Source organism: Balaenoptera physalus, assembly GCF_965194825.1.
Source record: "Balaenoptera physalus genome assembly, chromosome: 13".
Lineage (NCBI taxonomy): Eukaryota > Metazoa > Chordata > Mammalia > Artiodactyla > Balaenopteridae > Balaenoptera > Balaenoptera physalus.
This window is the reverse complement of record NC_138892.1, coordinates 76,032,514-76,047,004: the sequence shown is the minus strand read 5'-3', so window position 1 is coordinate 76,047,004 and position 14,491 is coordinate 76,032,514.

Below are 14,491 nucleotides of genomic sequence, written 5' to 3'. Positions count from 1 at the left end.
GCTTTCTTTCAACGCGGGTCTGGCAAAGTGAGGATACGTGAGCGTGAGCCACACTGCAGAAAACCAGCGGGCTTCCCTTCATTTGGGGAGCTCATGCCCGACGTCTCAGTAATTGAAGCAGAAACTTGGTTACAGCTCCCACCCACAAGTAAGCAGAGATACACGCTGAGCATTGCTATGCCCCGGGTACCTGCAGAGATATCTAAGCCGACCGAGAGCATTCAGACGATTATGCAATGCACCACACGCAGAACATGCCAGGGCCCAAAGTGTCGTCGTGGAAGGGTGAAGTGTGTTCAAAGTGGCTGCTGAAGCTGGTCAGTAAAGGTAGGAAAAGGAGCAGTGTGGTCCACTAGGCAAACGGTGAGACTGCGAAAGGCTGTAATTCCCCACTTCAAATCTCGAGAGTGGAGGCCTCTGGGCTGCCTGAAAAAACACTCATGTTGCACATCTTTAATTCACTCCTAGGAATGCCTCCGTGAAGGAAAGTGAGCTTGCTCGTAAGAAGCCCTGAGGTCTCCATTGCATGCTAGGAGGTCATCCGACCACCCTCCCTACCTAGACTGGCAAGACAACGTGACCCCAAGCCTCAATTGAAGCCCCAGAGAGTCCCCGTCCGCAAAGTTTGGTGTGAGCCGCCTCAGTAAACACTGAGTCGATCCTGTGCTGCCAGTCCTATATGGTTTCCGCAGGCTGGAGACAGTCGCGCAGGATTTCATTTCCGAGAGAGGACGTGTGTCCCGTGAGTTCCTAGTGTGTCTTTTAAGTAACAAAGAGTGAAAGAGAAAGTAGGGATCCACTCTTTCTATGCAGGGGGAAGGGAGAGGAAGGGTGTTCTTTCTTGGCGTAGCTCTTTTCCTACAGCTTTACCACAGCCCAGGGGACACAGCTGTAGCCAGTCTTACGTTCAGCACGGCTCTGCCTTTGTAAAGGCCAAGGCGTTGCACTGACACACTCCCTGAGACGAAGATGCATGCTGGGTACTCATACCTGTTTAATCTCCACAAGGAAGGGAAGGCAGACGTTTGGCCCAGCGTAAGAAAACGTACAGAAATACCGGTAAGAATGGGAAGCATTTGGCGTTCCTAAGGCCCCTAGGACTGACTGGGCGATTCCATGCGTAAGGCTCTGCACCGCATGCAGTACCCAGCTGTCCAATGTGTCATTATGGAAGGGCCCAGTGTGTTGCCACAGTCTCCAGTAATCAGTCAGAGAGTGCTGGTAAATCTGCTGTGGGGTCATGTTGGGAATTAGAAAATGTCGGGAAAAGCCGCTTTTCCTCTTTTAGAAAGTGACTTGGTTGCTGCTTCCAAGCTGCCTGAAAAACACGCTGCCCATTCGGCTTCACTCCACAAATGCCTCTGTGAGGGACAGTGAGTTTTCCGGAACGAAAGCAGGTGCTTGCCATTCTTGACCACGAGCTCATCCCACAGCATTCAGTAGGTAACGTGCCAAGAGTAGGTAAACCTCTGGTCTCGAGGTAAGGTGCACTTCTTCCCATCTGCCAAACTGGGGGTGCAGCCGTGTCCTGGAAGCTTTACTCAATGGACTGCTTTAGGTCTAGTATGCCTCACATGGCTTAGGACCGTGCGTATATCACGCCTTGCCTTGGAGTACGCTGTACACCAGAAGCCTGCTGAGCACCATCGAGGGAAAAAGAGCTCAGGGAACAGCCCTCTCCTTGCAGTTTGAAGAGGCAGGAGTGGCTTTCTACTTTGGATGGGTAGCTTTCCGCACCTTTCCTACAACCTCAGGAAGACGGGTCTCGGAGGGCTTCCTTTCAAGTGCGGATAGCTGAGCTGCACGGCAAAAAGCCACCGGGCTTCCAATCCATTTGTGAAGCTCATGCCCGACATCTCCCTGGTGGAAGCGGAACCTTGGCTACGGGTCCCACACAAAAGTAAGCAGAGATATACCCTGAGCCATGCTAGGCCGTGGAACATCCAACACACCTAGGCCTAATGTGGGCATTTAAGTGATTATGCAAAGCGCCACACTGAGAGCACGCTAGTCCAAAAGTGTCATCGTGGAAGGGTGAAGTTTGTTCTAAGCGACTCCAGTAGCTGGTCAGAAAAGGGATGTAAAGGGGCACAGTGATCCGCTAGGCACAAGGGAAGCCTGGGAAAGGCAGTACTACCCATTCCCAAAGAAGATAGTGGAGGCGCCCAGGCTGCCTGAAAAGCACTCATGTTGCACGGCTTTTATTCACTTCCAGGGGTGCCTCAGTGAAGAAGAGTGAGTTGTCTGGGAAGAAGCCTTGAGGTCTCCAGTGCTTGCTGGGGGCTCCTCCGACGAGCCTCCCTATTTAGAGTGTGAAGAAAAGGTGAGCACAAGCCACAGGGGCAGGCAGCCCCAGAGTTTCTCATCAGCAAATTTGGCGTGCAGCCTGCTCAAGAAACACTGAGTCGATCGAGTGCTCTAACTCCTGCATGCTTTTCACAGGCTAAAGTCAGTCGTGTATGAAATCATTTCCGAGAGAGAACGTCTGTCCTGTGATTCCCTTGTGTGGCTTGCAAGTAACAGAACGGGAACCAGACCCTTGGTAGCCCCTCCTTCTATGCAGGTGGAAGGGCAATGAACTGCTTTCTTGCTGGCACAGCTTGCTTTCCACAGCTTTAAAACCGCCCCAGGGACGCAGTTGTAGCCAGTCTTACGTTCACGTGGCACTCCCTTGTGACGCCACCTGTGTTGCACTGGAATAGCGCCAGTGAACAGGGTACATCCTGGGTGTTCATACCTTTGGTGTCTCAACCATGAAGGGAAGGGAGTCTTTCGGTCCAGCTGGAAGAAAGAACCCAGCTACTGGGAACAACTGGAGACATTTGGATCTTCCGATGTCCCCTAAGCCTGACTCTGTCATCCAATGGGAAAGGCGATGCCTCGCATGCACAACTCGGGCGTCCAATGTGCCATCATGGAAGGGCCCAGTGTGTCCTCAAAGTCCCCAGTACGTCAGTGAGAGAGTGCTGGTAAATGGCCTGTGGGCTCCAGTTGGTAACTCGAAAATGTCGGGCAAACGTGCTTTTCCCCTTGACGACAGGGACTTGGTTGCTGCTCCAGCTGCCTGGAAAACACATTGCCCATGTTTCTTCATTCCACAAAAGCCTCTATCGGGAACACTTAGTTCTCCCAAAAGAAACCAGGTGCTTGCCACTCATTCCTGTGGGCTCATCCCACTGCCATCTGCAGCTACATTACCATCAAAAGTGACCTCTCGTTTCGAAGGAAGCTGGACTTTTGCCCATCACCAGAGAGAGGGGTGCCTCCGTGTGCCGGAAAGCTAAGTCACAGGACTGCTTTAGCTCTGGTATGCCTCTCATGGCACAGAAACCTGGCGTGTGCCCTTCTTTGGGGTGGTACACTGTATCCCAAAAGCCTTGTGAGCACCATGAAGCGAAAAGCACCACTGGGTAGGAGCCTCTGTGTGCAGTTGGAAGAGCCAGGATCGGGTTACTCCTTTGGATGGCTAGCATTCTGCTGCTTTCATACAAACTCAGGAAGTCCTTTGCAGGGAGGCTTTCTTTCAACGCGGGTCTGGCAAAGTGAGGATACGTGAGCGTGAGCCACACTGCAGAAAACCAGCGGGCTTCCCTTCATTTGGGGAGCTCATGCCCGACGTCTCAGTAATTGAAGCAGAAACTTGGTTACAGCTCCCACCCACAAGTAAGCAGAGATACACGCTGAGCATTGCTATGCCCCGGGTACCTGCAGAGATATCTAAGCCGACCGAGAGCATTCAGACGATTATGCAATGCACCACACGCAGAACATGCCAGGGCCCAAAGTGTCGTCGTGGAAGGGTGAAGTGTGTTCAAAGTGGCTGCTGAAGCTGGTCAGTAAAGGTAGGAAAAGGAGCAGTGTGGTCCACTAGGCAAACGGTGAGACTGCGAAAGGCTGTAATTCCCCACTTCAAATCTCGAGAGTGGAGGCCTCTGGGCTGCCTGAAAAAACACTCATGTTGCACATCTTTAATTCACTCCTAGGAATGCCTCCGTGAAGGAAAGTGAGCTTGCTCGTAAGAAGCCCTGAGGTCTCCATTGCATGCTAGGAGGTCATCCGACCACCCTCCCTACCTAGACTGGCAAGACAACGTGACCCCAAGCCTCAATTGAAGCCCCAGAGATTCCCCGTCCGCAAAGTTTGGTGTGAGCCGCCTCAGTAAACACTGAGTCGATCCTGTGCTGCCAGTCCTATATGGTTTCCGCAGGCTGGAGACAGTCGCGCAGGATTTCATTTCCGAGAGAGGACGTGTGTCCCGTGAGTTCCTAGTGTGTCTTTTAAGTAACAAAGAGTGAAAGAGAAAGTAGGGATCCACTCTTTCTATGCAGGGGGAAGGGAGAGGAAGGGTGTTCTTTCTTGGCGTAGCTCTTTTCCTACAGCTTTACCACAGCCCAGGGGACACAGCTGTAGCCAGTCTTACGTTCAGCACGGCTCTGCCTTTGTAAAGGCCAAGGCGTTGCACTGACACACTCCCTGAGACGAAGATGCATGCTGGGTACTCATACCTGTTTAATCTCCACAAGGAAGGGAAGGCAGACGTTTGGCCCAGCGTAAGAAAACGTACAGAAATACCGGTAAGAATGGGAAGCATTTGGCGTTCCTAAGGCCCCTAGGACTGACTGGGCGATTCCATGCGTAAGGCTCTGCACCGCATGCAGTACCCAGCTGTCCAATGTGTCATTATGGAAGGGCCCAGTGTGTTGCCACAGTCTCCAGTAATCAGTCAGAGAGTGCTGGTAAATCTGCTGTGGGGTCATGTTGGGAATTAGAAAATGTCGGGAAAAGCCGCTTTTCCTCTTTTAGAAAGTGACTTGGTTGCTGCTTCCAAGCTGCCTGAAAAACACGCTGCCCATTCGGCTTCACTCCACAAATGCCTCTGTGAGGGACAGTGAGTTTTCCGGAACGAAAGCAGGTGCTTGCCATTCTTGACCACGAGCTCATCCCACAGCATTCAGTAGGTAACGTGCCAAGAGTAGGTAAACCTCTGGTCTCGAGGTAAGGTGCACTTCTTCCCATCTGCCAAACTGGGGGTGCAGCCGTGTCCTGGAAGCTTTACTCAATGGACTGCTTTAGGTCTAGTATGCCTCACATGGCTTAGGACCGTGCGTATATCACGCCTTGCCTTGGAGTACGCTGTACACCAGAAGCCTGCTGAGCACCATCGAGGGAAAAAGAGCTCAGGGAACAGCCCTCTCCTTGCAGTTTGAAGAGGCAGGAGTGGCTTTCTACTTTGGATGGGTAGCTTTCCGCACCTTTCCTACAACCTCAGGAAGACGGGTCTCGGAGGGCTTCCTTTCAAGTGCGGATAGCTGAGCTGCACGGCAAAAAGCCACCGGGCTTCCAATCCATTTGTGAAGCTCATGCCCGACATCTCCCTGGTGGAAGCGGAACCTTGGCTACGGGTCCCACACAAAAGTAAGCAGAGATATACTCTGAGCCATGCTAGGCCGTGGAACATCCAACACACCTAGGCCTAATGTGGGCATTTAAGTGATTATGCAAAGCGCCATACTGAGAGCACGCTAGTCCAAAAGTGTCATCGTGGAAGGGTGAAGTTTGTTCTAAGCGACTCCAGTAGCTGGTCAGAAAAGGGATGTAAAGGGGCACAGTGATCCGCTAGGCACAAGGGAAGCCTGGGAAAGGCAGTACTACCCATTCCCAAAGAAGATAGTGGAGGCGCCCAGGCTGCCTGAAAAGCACTCATGTTGCACGGCTTTTACTCACTTCCAGGGGTGCCTCAGTGAAGAAGAGTGAGTTGTCTGGGAAGAAGCCTTGAGGTCTCCAGTGCTTGCTGGGGGCTCCTCCGACGAGCCTCCCTATTTAGAGTGTGAAGAAAAGGTGAGCACAAGCCACAGGGGCAGGCAGCCCCAGAGTTTCTCATCAGCAAATTTGGCGTGCAGCCTGCTCAAGAAACACTGAGTCGATCGAGTGCTCTAACTCCTGCATGCTTTTCACAGGCTAAAGTCAGTCGTGTATGAAATCATTTCCGAGAGAGAACGTCTGTCCTGTGATTCCCTTGTGTGGCTTGCAAGTAACAGAACGGGAACCAGACCCTTGGTAGCCCCTCCTTCTATGCAGGTGGAAGGGCAATGAACTGCTTTCTTGCTGGCACAGCTTGCTTTCCACAGCTTTAAAACCGCCCCAGGGACGCAGTTGTAGCCAGTCTTACGTTCACGTGGCACTCCCTTGTGACGCCACCTGTGTTGCACTGGAATAGCGCCAGTGAACAGGGTACATCCTGGGTGTTCATACCTTTGGTGTCTCAACCATGAAGGGAAGGGAGTCTTTCGGTCCAGCTGGAAGAAAGAACCCAGCTACTGGGAACAACTGGAGGCATTTGGATCTTCCGATGTCTCCTAAGCCTGACTCTGTCATCCAATGGGAAAGGCGATGCCTCGCATGCACAACTCGGGCGTCCAATGTGCCATCATGGAAGGGCCCAGTGTGTCCTCAAAGTCCCCAGTACGTCAGTGAGAGAGTGCTGGTAAATGGCCTGTGGGCTCCAGTTGGTAACTCGAAAATGTCGGGCAAACGTGCTTTTCCCCTTGACGACAGGGACTTGGTTGCTGCTCCAGCTGCCTGGAAAACACATTGCCCATGTTTCTTCATTCCACAAAAGCCTCTATCGGGAACACTTAGTTCTCCCAAAAGAAACCAGGTGCTTGCCACTCATTCCTGTGGGCTCATCCCACTGCCATCTGCAGCTACATTACCATCAAAAGTGACCTCTCGTTTCGAAGGAAGCTGGACTTTTGCCCATCACCAGAGAGAGGGGTGCCTCCGTGTGCCGGAAAGCTAAGTCACAGGACTGCTTTAGCTCTGGTATGCCTCTCATGGCACAGAAACCTGGCGTGTGCCCTTCTTTGGGGTGGTACACTGTATCCCAAAAGCCTTGTGAGCACCATGAAGCGAAAAGCACCACTGGGTAGGAGCCTCTGTGTGCAGTTGGAAGAGCCAGGATCGGGTTACTCCTTTGGATGGCTAGCATTCTGCTGCTTTCATACAAACTCAGGAAGTCCTTTGCAGGGAGGCTTTCTTTCAACGCGGGTCTGGCAAAGTGAGGATACGTGAGCGTGAGCCACACTGCAGAAAACCAGCGGGCTTCCCTTCATTTGGGGAGCTCATGCCCGACGTCTCAGTAATTGAAGCAGAAACTTGGTTACAGCTCCCACCCACAAGTAAGCAGAGATACACGCTGAGCATTGCTATGCCCCGGGTACCTGCAGAGATATCTAAGCCGACCGAGAGCATTCAGACGATTATGCAATGCACCACACGCAGAACATGCCAGGGCCCAAAGTGTCGTCGTGGAAGGGTGAAGTGTGTTCAAAGTGGCTGCTGAAGCTGGTCAGTAAAGGTAGGAAAAGGAGCAGTGTGGTCCACTAGGCAAACGGTGAGACTGCGAAAGGCTGTAATTCCCCACTTCAAATCTCGAGAGTGGAGGCCTCTGGGCTGCCTGAAAAAACACTCATGTTGCACATCTTTAATTCACTCCTAGGAATGCCTCCGTGAAGGAAAGTGAGCTTGCTCGTAAGAAGCCCTGAGGTCTCCATTGCATGCTAGGAGGTCATCCGACCACCCTCCCTACCTAGACTGGCAAGACAACGTGACCCCAAGCCTCAATTGAAGCCCCAGAGATTCCCCGTCCGCAAAGTTTGGTGTGAGCCGCCTCAGTAAACACTGAGTCGATCCTGTGCTGCCAGTCCTATATGGTTTCCGCAGGCTGGAGACAGTCGCGCAGGATTTCATTTCCGAGAGAGGACGTGTGTCCCGTGAGTTCCTAGTGTGTCTTTTAAGTAACAAAGAGTGAAAGAGAAAGTAGGGATCCACTCTTTCTATGCAGGGGGAAGGGAGAGGAAGGGTGTTCTTTCTTGGCGTAGCTCTTTTCCTACAGCTTTACCACAGCCCAGGGGACACAGCTGTAGCCAGTCTTACGTTCAGCACGGCTCTGCCTTTGTAAAGGCCAAGGCGTTGCACTGACACACTCCCTGAGACGAAGATGCATGCTGGGTACTCATACCTGTTTAATCTCCACAAGGAAGGGAAGGCAGACGTTTGGCCCAGCGTAAGAAAACGTACAGAAATACCGGTAAGAATGGGAAGCATTTGGCGTTCCTAAGGCCCCTAGGACTGACTGGGCGATTCCATGCGTAAGGCTCTGCACCGCATGCAGTACCCAGCTGTCCAATGTGTCATTATGGAAGGGCCCAGTGTGTTGCCACAGTCTCCAGTAATCAGTCAGAGAGTGCTGGTAAATCTGCTGTGGGGTCATGTTGGGAATTAGAAAATGTCGGGAAAAGCCGCTTTTCCTCTTTTAGAAAGTGACTTGGTTGCTGCTTCCAAGCTGCCTGAAAAACACGCTGCCCATTCGGCTTCACTCCACAAATGCCTCTGTGAGGGACAGTGAGTTTTCCGGAACGAAAGCAGGTGCTTGCCATTCTTGACCACGAGCTCATCCCACAGCATTCAGTAGGTAACGTGCCAAGAGTAGGTAAACCTCTGGTCTCGAGGTAAGGTGCACTTCTTCCCATCTGCCAAACTGGGGGTGCAGCCGTGTCCTGGAAGCTTTACTCAATGGACTGCTTTAGGTCTAGTATGCCTCACATGGCTTAGGACCGTGCGTATATCACGCCTTGCCTTGGAGTACGCTGTACACCAGAAGCCTGCTGAGCACCATCGAGGGAAAAAGAGCTCAGGGAACAGCCCTCTCCTTGCAGTTTGAAGAGGCAGGAGTGGCTTTCTACTTTGGATGGGTAGCTTTCCGCACCTTTCCTACAACCTCAGGAAGACGGGTCTCGGAGGGCTTCCTTTCAAGTGCGGATAGCTGAGCTGCACGGCAAAAAGCCACCGGGCTTCCAATCCATTTGTGAAGCTCATGCCCGACATCTCCCTGGTGGAAGCGGAACCTTGGCTACGGGTCCCACACAAAAGTAAGCAGAGATATACTCTGAGCCATGCTAGGCCGTGGAACATCCAACACACCTAGGCCTAATGTGGGCATTTAAGTGATTATGCAAAGCGCCATACTGAGAGCACGCTAGTCCAAAAGTGTCATCGTGGAAGGGTGAAGTTTGTTCTAAGCGACTCCAGTAGCTGGTCAGAAAAGGGATGTAAAGGGGCACAGTGATCCGCTAGGCACAAGGGAAGCCTGGGAAAGGCAGTACTACCCATTCCCAAAGAAGATAGTGGAGGCGCCCAGGCTGCCTGAAAAGCACTCATGTTGCACGGCTTTTACTCACTTCCAGGGGTGCCTCAGTGAAGAAGAGTGAGTTGTCTGGGAAGAAGCCTTGAGGTCTCCAGTGCTTGCTGGGGGCTCCTCCGACGAGCCTCCCTATTTAGAGTGTGAAGAAAAGGTGAGCACAAGCCACAGGGGCAGGCAGCCCCAGAGTTTCTCATCAGCAAATTTGGCGTGCAGCCTGCTCAAGAAACACTGAGTCGATCGAGTGCTCTAACTCCTGCATGCTTTTCACAGGCTAAAGTCAGTCGTGTATGAAATCATTTCCGAGAGAGAACGTCTGTCCTGTGATTCCCTTGTGTGGCTTGCAAGTAACAGAACGGGAACCAGACCCTTGGTAGCCCCTCCTTCTATGCAGGTGGAAGGGCAATGAACTGCTTTCTTGCTGGCACAGCTTGCTTTCCACAGCTTTAAAACCGCCCCAGGGACGCAGTTGTAGCCAGTCTTACGTTCACGTGGCACTCCCTTGTGACGCCACCTGTGTTGCACTGGAATAGCGCCAGTGAACAGGGTACATCCTGGGTGTTCATACCTTTGGTGTCTCAACCATGAAGGGAAGGGAGTCTTTCGGTCCAGCTGGAAGAAAGAACCCAGCTACTGGGAACAACTGGAGGCATTTGGATCTTCCGATGTCTCCTAAGCCTGACTCTGTCATCCAATGGGAAAGGCGATGCCTCGCATGCACAACTCGGGCGTCCAATGTGCCATCATGGAAGGGCCCAGTGTGTCCTCAAAGTCCCCAGTACGTCAGTGAGAGAGTGCTGGTAAATGGCCTGTGGGCTCCAGTTGGTAACTCGAAAATGTCGGGCAAACGTGCTTTTCCCCTTGACGACAGGGACTTGGTTGCTGCTCCAGCTGCCTGGAAAACACATTGCCCATGTTTCTTCATTCCACAAAAGCCTCTATCGGGAACACTTAGTTCTCCCAAAAGAAACCAGGTGCTTGCCACTCATTCCTGTGGGCTCATCCCACTGCCATCTGCAGCTACATTACCATCAAAAGTGACCTCTCGTTTCGAAGGAAGCTGGACTTTTGCCCATCACCAGAGAGAGGGGTGCCTCCGTGTGCCGGAAAGCTAAGTCACAGGACTGCTTTAGCTCTGGTATGCCTCTCATGGCACAGAAACCTGGCGTGTGCCCTTCTTTGGGGTGGTACACTGTATCCCAAAAGCCTTGTGAGCACCATGAAGCGAAAAGCACCACTGGGTAGGAGCCTCTGTGTGCAGTTGGAAGAGCCAGGATCGGGTTACTCCTTTGGATGGCTAGCATTCTGCTGCTTTCATACAAACTCAGGAAGTCCTTTGCAGGGAGGCTTTCTTTCAACGCGGGTCTGGCAAAGTGAGGATACGTGAGCGTGAGCCACACTGCAGAAAACCAGCGGGCTTCCCTTCATTTGGGGAGCTCATGCGCGACGTCTCAGTAATTGAAGCAGAAACTTGGTTACAGCTCCCACCCACAAGTAAGCAGAGATACACGCTGAGCATTGCTATGCCCCGGGAACCTCTAGAGACATCTAAGCCGACCGAGGGCATTCAGACGATTATGCAATGCACCACATGCAGTGCACGCCACGGCCCAAAGTGTCGTCGTGGAAGGGTGAAGTGTGTTCAAACTGGCTGCTGAAGCTGGTCAGTAAAGTTAGGAAACGGAGCAGTGTGGTCCACTAGGCAAACGGTAAGACTGCGAAAGGCTGTATTTCCCCATTTCAAATCTCGAGAGTGGAGGCCTCTGGGCTGCCTGAAAAAACACCAATGTTGCACATCTTTAATTCACTCCTAGGAATGCCTCCGTGAAGGAAAGTGAGCTTGCTCGTAAGAAGCCCTGAGGTCTCCATTGCATGCTAGGAGGTCATCCGACCACCCTCCCTACCTAGACTGGCAAGACAACGTGACCCCAAGCCTCAATTGAAGCCCCAGAGATTCCCCGTCCGCAAAGTTTGGTGTGAGCCGCCTCAGTAAACACTGAGTCGATCCTGTGCTGCCAGTCCTATATGGTTTCCGCAGGCTGGAGACAGTCGCGCAGGATTTCATTTCCTAGATAGGACGTGTTTCCCGTGAGTTCCTAGTGTGTCTTTTAAGTAACAAAGAGTGAAAGAGAAAGTAGGGGTCCACTCTTTCTATGCAGAGGGAAGGGAGAGGAAGGGTGTTCTTTCTTGGCGTAGCTCTTTTCCTACAGCTTTACCACAGCCCAGGGGACACAGCTGTAGCCAGTCTTACGTTCAGCACGGCTCTGCCTTTGTAAAGGCCAAGGCGTTGCACTGACACACTCCCTGAGACGAAGATGCATGCTGGGTACTCATACCTGTTTAATCTCCACAAGGAAGGGAAGGCAGACGTTTGGCCCAGCGTAAGAAAACGTACAGAAATACCGGTAACAATGGGAAGCATTTGGCGCTCCTAAGGCCCCTAGACCTGACTAGGCGATTCCATGCATAAGGCTCTGCACTGCATGCAGTACCCAGATGTCCAATGTGTCATTATGGAAAAGCCAGGTGTGTTGCCACAGTCTCCAGTAATCAGTCAGAGAGTGCTGGTAAATCTGCTGTGGGACATGTTGGGAATTAGAAAATGTCGGGATAAGCCGCTTTTCCTCTTTTAGAAAGTGACTTGGTTGCTCCTCCAAGCTGCCTGAAAAACACGCTGCCCATTCGGCTTCATTCCACAAATGCCTCTGTGAGGGACAGTGAGTTTTCCGGAACGAAAGCAGGTGCTTGCCATTCTTGACCACGAGCTCATCCCACAGCATTCAGTAGGTAAAGTGCCAAGAGTAGGTAATCCTCTGGTCTTGAGGTAAGGTGCACTTCTTCCAATCTGCCAAACTGGGGGTGCAGCCGTGTCCTGGAAGCTTTACTCAATGGACTGCTTAGGTCTAGTATGCCTCACATGGCTTAGGACTGTGTGTATATCACGCCTTGCCTTGGAGTACGCTGTACACCAGAAGCCTGCTGAGCACCATCGAGGGAAAAAGAGCTCAGGGAACAGCTCTCTCTTTGCAGTTTGAAGAGCCAGGAGTGGCTTTCTACTTTGGATGGGTAGCGTTCCGCACCTTTCCTACAACCTCAGGAAGACGGGTCTCGGAGGGCTTCTTTTCAAGTGCGGATAGCTGAGCTGCACGGCAAAAAGCCACCGGGCTTCCAATCCATTTGCGAAGCTCATGTCCGACATCTCCCTGGTGGAAGCGGAACCTTGGCTACGGGTCCCACACAAAAGTAAGCAGAGATATACCCTGAGCCATGCTAGGCCGTGGAACATCCAACACACCTAGGCCTAATGTGGGCATTTCGATGATTATGCAATGCGCCACACTGAGAGCACGCTAGTCCAAAAGTGTCATCGTGGAAGGGTGAAGTTTGTTCTAAGCGACTCCAGTAGCTGGTCAGAAAATGGATGTAAAAGTGAACTGTGTTCCACTAGGCACAAGGGAAGCCTGGGAAAGGCAGTACTACCCATTCCCAAATAGATAGTTGAGGCGCCCAGGCTGCTTGAAAAGCTTTCATGTTGCACGGCTTTTACTCACTTCCAGGGGTGCCTCAGTGAAGAAGAGTGAGTTGTCTGGGAAGAAGCCTTGAGGTCTCCAGTGCTTGCTGGGGGCTCCTCCGACGAGCCTCCTTATTTAGAGTGTGAAGAAAAGGTGAGCACAAGCCACAGGGGCAGGCAGCCCCAGAGTTTCTCATCAGCAAATTTGGCGTGCAGCCTGCTCAAGAAACACTGAGTCGATCGAGTGCTCTAACTCCTGCATGCTTTTCACAGGCTAAAGTCAGTCGTGTATGAAATCATTTCCGAGAGAGAACGTCTGTCCTGTGATTCCCTTGTGTGGCTTGCAAGTAACAGAACGGGAACCAGACCCTTGGTAGCCCCTCCTTCTATGCAGGTGGAAGGGCGATGAACTGCTTTCTTGCTGGCACAGCTTGCTTTCCACAGCTTTAAAACCGCCCCAGGGACGCAGTTGTAGCCAGTCTTACGTTCACGTGGCACTCCCTTGTGATGCCACCTGTGTTGCACTGGAATAGTGCCAGTGAACAGGGTACATCCTGGGTGTTCATACCTTTGGTGTCTCAACCATGAAGGGAGGGAGTCTTTCGGCCCAGCTGGAAGAAAGAACCCAGCTACCGGGAACAACTGGAGGCATTTGGAATTTCTCGATGTCCCCTAAGCCTGACTCTGTCATCCAATGGGAAAGGCGATGCCTCGCGTGCACAACTCGGGCGTCCAATGTGCCATCATCGAAGGGCCCAGTGTGTCCTCAACGTCCCCAGTACGTCAGTGATAGAGTGCTGGTAAATGCGCTGTGGGCTCCAGTTGGTAACTCGAAAATGTCTGGCAAACGTGCTTTTCCCCTTTAGGACACGGACTTGGTTGCTGCTCCAGCTGCCTGGAAAACACATTGCCCATGTTCTTCATTCCACGAAAGCCTCTATCAGGAACACTTAGTTCTCCCAAAGGTTACCAGGTGCTTGCCAGTCATTCCTGTGGGCTCATCCCACTGCCATCTGCCGCTACAATACCATCAAAGGTGACCACTTGTTTCGAAGGAAGGTGGACTTTTTCCCATCACCAGAGAGAGGGGTGCCTCCGTGTGCCAGAAAGCTAAGTCACAGGACTGCTTTAGCTCTAGTATGCCTCTCTTGGTGCTGAAGTCTCGTGTGAGACCTTCTTTGTGGTGGTACACTGTATCCCAAAAGCCTTGTGAGCACCATGAAGGGAAAAGCACCTCTGGGTACAAGCCTTTGTTTGCATTTGGAAGAGCCAGGATCGGGTCACTCCTTTGGATGGCTAGCATTCTGCAGTTTTCATACAACCTCAGGAACTCGTTTGTAGGGAGGCTTTCTTTCACTGCGGGTCTGGCAAAGTGAGGATACCTGAGCCACACTGCAGAAAACCAGCGGGCTTCCCTTCGTTTGGGGAGCTCATTCTCGACTTCTCATTAATTGAAGCAGAGACTTGGTTACAGCTCTCACCCAAAATTAAGCAGGGATACAAGCTAAGCATTGATATGCCCTAGGAACCTGCAAAGACATCTACGCCGACCGAGGGCATTCAGAGTATTATGCAATGCACCACTGGCAGAACACACCAAGTCAAAAGGTTGCATCGTAGAAGGGAAAAGTGTGTCCCAAGGGTCATTTTAGCTAGTCAGAAACACAGGTATATGTGTTGTGGGATGCATTTTGTAATTGGAAAGACTAGGAAGGGCAGTGGTTTCCTCGTTTGAAAACTAGATAGTGGCGGCCACAAAGTTGTATGATTTTACCTATCAT